Source organism: Podarcis liolepis, assembly GCF_965112155.1.
Source record: "Podarcis liolepis genome assembly, chromosome: 5".
NCBI classification, from domain to species: Eukaryota; Metazoa; Chordata; class Lepidosauria; order Squamata; family Lacertidae; genus Podarcis; species Podarcis liolepis.
This window is the reverse complement of record NC_139556.1, coordinates 78739160-78746449: the sequence shown is the minus strand read 5'-3', so window position 1 is coordinate 78746449 and position 7290 is coordinate 78739160.

The window sequence follows — 7290 nt, the reverse complement described above, 5'->3', positions numbered from 1 at the left end:
CTTCCCCACAAACATTGTGCAAAAATGAATCTCTCTCCCTCTCTGGCTTTGTTTCCTGGATACAGGTGTAAAATGTTATTAGTGCACATTTAACTGGTAGCTTTTTGCTGGTCTGATGGCACAACTAAGAAGGCTTGCTCCAATATCTCAGTGATCTAATGGATCCATAATGGAGATTGTTTGAATATATATGAGAAAGGCAATCTAGTTTCAGAGCCCTTTGTGGCCATTATTGTGGCATTTCAGCTCTTGACTGAGGTAGCTAGCCTTCAGCTGCAACAGGATCTCCTATTTGACAACACAGTACAAGCCAGTCATTTTAACATTTTCATTAGGAGCTTTTTAGGAAACAGATCCTGGTGTGGTGCGGTGGGGGAACCCTCCTAAGCACATCTGCAAACTGGTCCTATGTTTGTTTACATGGAAATAGGTTTCACTGTAATTATGCGTACACCAAATACGTGTACGCGGAAATGCAGCCTTAACTCCCATTGGGCAGGCCGGTGGTGAAAAACGATCAATAATAAAGATGAGTGCATCAGGTTTATAGGGAGTTAGATTTATTGGCTTCTCTGCACAGTATTGGTTTCTGTTTTCTGTTTCTGTTTACACCTAGGCTGCATCAATTACTTTTTCAGGATCAAAATTCATCCAGCCACTGCAAGCTGTCAGCAACTGAGTCCCACGATCATTATCCTATCATTGTTTTATAGGTGCTAGTCCATACTTAAAGATGCTTAAAAGGCTGGTATTATGATGGGCAATTGTGGAATAATTAGTCAATTGCTGAATTGGTTATATTTAGCTTCTTCCCTTTTTTATTGGGGGTATAGGCTCTCTCTATGAACTAGAGAGAGCTGCTTATTCATTTGACCTGTTATTATAATTACTTCTTGCTTATGTTTTTGACCTCAATAATATCTTATTGAGCAATGAGTAGCACGCTCCCAAGAATTTGGGGCTGAGGAGTTGTCTATTTCAATGGACCATATTCTGGATTTGCCACTAACTTGCCTGATCCTCCTTCTTTTCTATGCCCAGATGTGGCATGTACAGCATCCAACCCCAGGTGGTCCAGATGATAAGACCGCTGCAGTCACCGAAGAGCATCAGTTGCTATTGAGCCCCACCTCCTGCCCATACTATTTGCATAGGGTTCCATTTGTTTATGTAAACTATTTCTACATCACCTTTCTGAAACTTAAGGTAGATCGCAGTTAGCCATTAACATCAGAAGGCAAAATCATGGAACAGCTAGGAAAATAAATAAATCCATATAAAGTCAAAGCACAGCAGCAAAAAGCAGGCATTGCCAAAAGAGAGCAAGGACATAATGGGGTATCATGGGGGGCAGGCGGGCATGGCTCCGGGCACAAAATTATGAGGGGGTTCAACCAGGTGCCCCCAGGCAAGAGCTGGCTTCCACAGGATCCCCACTCTGCCCTGGTGAAGGTGGCAGAGCAGTTCAGGTGCACAGTGAGTGGGCAGGGAGGGAAGGAAGGAAACAAAGGGTGACCCCAGTGCAGGCACTGCGGGAAATCACTTGCTAAGGACTGCATCAGCCAGCCAGGCTCCCCCCTATCCAGGAAGGCAACACAGCACAGCATGGCCCTGCTTGACTCAGGGGTGTGTGGCTCTGGTGGCATTGGCAGCTGGTCTGCTCTGGGCAACAGCAACCAATGCTACGCTGCTGCAAGAACTATGACTATTACTACTGTTGCTCTAAATTATGATTAGCATAACCCTGGCCCTGCCCCTGACGATGCAGACCCCCAACACGTTATCTCCAAGGGAATGTGGTTTATGAAGAGCTAGAAACTTGTTTTAATTTAATGTAAGTAAATAATCTAGACAGCATCTTAAAAAGTAGAGACATCACCTTGCCAACAAAGGTCCGTATAGTTAAAGCCATGGTTTTCCCAGTAGTGATGTATGGAAGTGAGAGCTGGACCATAAAGAAGGCTGATCGCCGAAGAATTGATACTTTTGAATTATGGTGCTGGAGGAGACTCTTCAGAGTCCCATGGACCTATCCATTCTTAATCAGCCCTGAATGCTCACTGGAAGGACAGATCGTGAAGCTGAGGCTCCAGTATTTTGGCCACCTCATGAGAAGAGAAGACTCCCTGGAAAAGACCCTGATGTTGGGAAAGATGGAGGGCACAAGGAGAAGGGGACGGCAGAGGACGAGATGGTTGGTGTTCTTGAAGCTACCAGCATGAGTTTGACCAAACTGCGGGAGGCAGTGGAAGACAGGAGTGCCTGGCGTGCTCTGGTCCATGGGGTCACAAAGAGTCGGACACAACTAAACGACTAAACAACAACAAGAAGTAAATAATGAAACATGAGGTTCTCAGGATGCTGAATTATGCCTCCAAGTCTAATATTGCTGCTTGCGCAGAACTGCAAAATATGAACAACTCTGTCAAAAACTCTTTAAGATGTGTCATGGGAGAAACTAGTATTTTTATTTTATTGTATTTATTAAAAAAAAATCTGTATTGACTGCTATATCCGTCTATTACATGGCTGAAGTCTCTGAAGGAACCTTGATTGTTTGAGCTATTGTTTGGTTATCGGGTGCATTGCAGACATGGTAGCAGGCTCATAGGACTCCACACTTTAGTAGAGGTTGCTGCCAAGAAGGAACTGGAAAGGAACTATTCCAGACTGCCTTGACACTAATTAATTTCCATCTCCTGTGCAAATCTCATTTGGCAAATGAATGATGGGCTTCTTGTCTGCTGGAGAACAACCATCCAGCTTTTTTGTAAAAAAAGTAAAACAGATGTTTGAGCAGTAGCAAAGATCCTCTTCCCACAACAGCACTGACAATTCCCAAGCCATTATTCGCTACTGGATAAAACATTGTTTCCTTAGAGTTGGGATGTGCAGGACCCAGGGTTTGTATGGAGATGTGCAAACACATGCAAAAATACAGTAGCGCTGTGCAGGAATTCAAACCCAGGTTTCTATGGTCCAGATAAAATGTTCTTCATCACAGCACCCTGGTTTTCTTTTGACTCCATTAACTTGATGCTGGTTGTTGTCGAACCCAGAAAACAAAAAAGGGGGTTATGCTGTCAAAATATGGGGGGGGGGGGTGCTGATCTGGATGATACACAGGAGTCCCTTCCATGATCCTCTGTAGGTGAAGACACAATATATACCGTATTTTTCGCCCCATAGGACGCACCGGCCCATAGGACGCACCAAATTTTTGGGGGGAGAAATAAATAAAAAATATTTTATTCCCCCCCTCAGGTGCTTGTGGGGCCGGCAGCGGGGAGAAGCACTCTTCTCCCCGCCGCCCGCCTTCAGATCAGGTCCGGGGACAGCGGGAAGACGCGCTGCGCCTCCCCACTGTCCCCGGAGCTTGCGGGGCTGGCAGCGGGGAGAAGCACTCTTCTCCCCGCCGCCCGCCTTCAGATCAGGTGATTGGGCAGGATCCAGCCCCTGGGCTTTAGTTTGCCTACCCATGATTTAGGCTGAACTTCTATGCACACTGTACCTGGAAGTAAGTCCCAATGAAAACAATATAGCACAGTATGTTATACTTTTAATTGTTAACCAAGAAATGCAAGAGTCTGCAACCTGTATAAATTATTTCCATATATTTTTCTTATTGAGCATGATTTATAGTTTCTGCTACTTATATGTAGAAGCCCTGCATATTAGAAATCCCGCTCAGAATTCCCTTCCCACATAGCATCCTGAAATTTCACCATGCATTGTCTTTGCAGTGGATGAGAGGTAGGTAGCCACCAAAAACTTGCAGTTTCTCACCTGTTTTTACAACTAATCATTTCACTGTTTTCACCTCATTCAACGTAACTGAAGCCAGATCTTGTTATAGCTGTTGGCCTAGCTAAACAAAACCAGTTCTGATGTTTAGACGTCACTGAAATCTTATACTGAAGCAAGTTATTTCTGACGTCAGCTATTGAAGGGATTGTTTTTTTTTAAAAAAATGCACACAAACAATATAATAAAGGAAATTCTCGCCAATTGGATGTTCAGCTGGATAGGATATCAGCTTCCACTTCTGTGGAGGAAACCCGGTGGCTGTGTTTACATTTGACTTAAATTCATCAAAGCCCAAACCCTGTCACTTAAATCCTGCTTAATCAGATAAGGTTGGGAGGATATGGTCATGTTCTGGAGGAAATCGCCGAGGCCAACAGCTACAGAACTCGGGACAAATGTTCCTAAGTGTTGTTGTAACATTTGGTGAAAGATCAAAACCTGACTTCAAATAAAATAAATCCTTTTCCAATGAAGGCTGCCATTCCAAGCACATTTTGGAAGGCAGACCTTTTCTTCTTTCTTTGGCGATCACTCGTAGCCAAGTAAGATTGTCTTCCATAAACACAGTTTTAACAGTGAGTCCGTAAGTGACTGTGGAGGCCGATTCTGGATCCACACATCCTTCCACAGTGGGGACAAAGGTTTCCGGGTGGGAGTTGATCACGGTGAGGATTCATCAAGCGTGCCTTCGTCTTAGTGCATTTTCCCCTTTCACGCTGAGTTTGAACATCTTCAAAGCCCACGACACCTTTGGTAAAGGCTGTTCTCCAATTGGAGCACTCGCAGGCCAGTGTTTCCCAGTTGTCAGTGTTTATACTACATTTTTTAGATTTGCCTTGAGAGAGTCTTTAAACTTCTTTTGTTGACCACCAGCATTATGCTTGCCATTTTTAAAGTTCTGCCAAACTTAAAAATGGCAGTCCTTTAAACGTACAGTGGTACCTTAATTCATTCTGGAAGTCTGTTCTTAACCTGAAACTGTTCTTAACCTGAAGCACCACTTTAGCTAATGGGGCCTCCCGCTGCCGCTGTGCAATTTCTGTTCTCATCCTGAAGCAAAGTTCTTAACCCGAGGTTCTATTTCTGGGTTAGTGGAGTCTGTAACCTGAAGCGTCTGTAACTGAGGCACCACTGTAGTAGAGCTTGTACTTGAGTAAATGTAAGATCAGACTGCAGATCAATAAATCAGGGCTATATAGGGCAAGCCCACTGACTCACAACGATGGCTCATACTAAAGAGGTGAGGATGTATATTCATGCAAAGAGGCTTTATAATGAGTCAGATCATTGGTCCATCTAGTTCTGTCTTACTAGTCTGGCTGCAGGTTTTCAAGGTCTTTTCTAGACAGTGCCCCCACTCAACAGCTATGATATTAGTGATTTTGAAAGAACTTGAGTGCCATGCCTGTCCTGGAGCTGGTGTAGCTTCCCCCCTCCCTGATACAATCTATGGGAGTGGTCGGGTACAGTAGAAGAAACTAAAGCAGAAGGGGGGGAAAATGATTATTTTGAAAGCCAGTGCATTCTACCTTCCCACCAGGATGCAGCCAGCTGGCTTGGGAGCTGGCATTTGATCCATCATTGATCGCACACCCACACCCTGCCGCACCCTGCAAAGGATTGTTCTGCCTGTATTTCTTTTGAGGGTTTTTTTTTTTAACTTCAGAGAAGGGAGAAACTGTGTTCTCAGCAGACATTGCTGGGCCCCCAACTCCCATCAGCCCCAGCCAGTGCGGTCAACAAGTCAGGGATGATGGGAGCTGTAGTCCAACAAGGCTAGAGGGTCACAGGTTCTTTACCACACTTTTACTTCAAATGGTCCCATTGGTTTGGGTAGTTAGGTTGTCTTTTTTGGCCGTTGGCCTACAACTCTTCCTGCACAGTTCTGGTTGCCTCATCCCAAAACAGGATATTGCGGAGTTTTAAAAAAAGGTTTCAGAAAAGAGCAGCTAAAATGATCAGGGGGATGGAGCAACTCCGAATACTGAATGAAGCTGAATGTTGGAAGATTCAGGACCTACAAAAGAAAGGACTTCTTCATGCAGTGCATGGTTAAACTACAGCATTGACTCCCATAAGATGTAGAGATGGCCAACTTGGGTGGCTTTAAGCAAGCTTAGACTAATTCACAGAGCATAAGGCTGTTCATGGCTACTAGACATGGTGAGTATCTCCTACCTGTGTCATTGGAAGGCCACTTGCTGAAAATCCCAAGTGGGGAGATTTCTGTTGCATTCATGGTCTGCTTGGGGGTTTCTACTGGTTGGCCACTGTGAGAGGAAGATGCTGGACTAGGTGGGCCACTGGCTTTTTTTTCATGTCCTGGTGTTCCCCATTACAAGAGCCCATTTACCTTTAATTAAAGCCATAAATTTATTTTAGTACAAACTAAAGCTGCCTATTTTGTGACTACAAAGTCCTAAAATGCTTCTCTTGTTTTCCCACTCGCACCTAGTTTCCTGCCCGCTCTCTGGCTGCCGCCGTGGGCATAAGGATGAGTCATTGGCAAGCCTTCTTGGGTCATTTTCTTGTCACTTCTTTAGCAGAAGGTGAGCCTGGAAGCTTTGCTGCCACGACAGAACCTTTGTAGACATTCTGGGCCTCCTCTGCCTAAACCCAGTGTGATATAGTGGTTGGAGCTCTAGATTAGGACTTGGGAGACAAAGGTTCAAATCTCCACTCTGCCACGAAGCTGCCAGGTGGCCTTAGGTCAGTCACAGTCTGTTTCAACCTGACCAAACAAAAACCTTGTTATGAAGATAAAATGGAGAGGAGGAGAGCAATGTATGCCACCCCTGAGCTCCTTGAAGGAAAGGCAAAATCTTAAGTGTAATAATGACAGGACTCCATCGTCTGACAATACCTTTGATTAATGGAACCTTGTGGTGAAGGGTAGACTAAAAAAATCTAATAAAATAATGTTTGAGAGAAACGACAGCAGATGACATTATTCACCATGTTCTGTTCGGGTTTCCAAGGGGAATAGTAGCAACTGTAGGAGCCAGAGTGCTTGACCTTTGGTCTGATCCAAGCAAGGCAACCTGTGATCCTTAACTCTTTGACAACATAAACCCAGCTGAAATCAATGTAATTAGTCTTCGTTTAAATTTAACATCCTCCTTCTGAAAGGTTTCTCACTCACCTGTAGTTTTAAAATTCAGCAACGGGTTTATTTGGTGGCATTTTTACAATTCCAGCCTCTTTGTGTCGTAAACCCAGTGCTTTTTTTAAAAAAAAATGTTTATGGGTACTCTCATTTTCCTACTCATATTGAAATACTGCCCCTCAATGAGGCCACACTTAGATTCACAAAATGTTTAGGGGTCTGCATCCCCCCAGAAAAAAGCACTGCGTAAACCACTTTGACATATTTGGAAAAGCAACAATTTTATATTGTTCCTGGCAGAGCATTGCATTTCTTCTGTATTCCTCTCATCCCTTTCCCGATTTTTTTTTTAGCTGCCTTTATGTCTAGAAACCTGT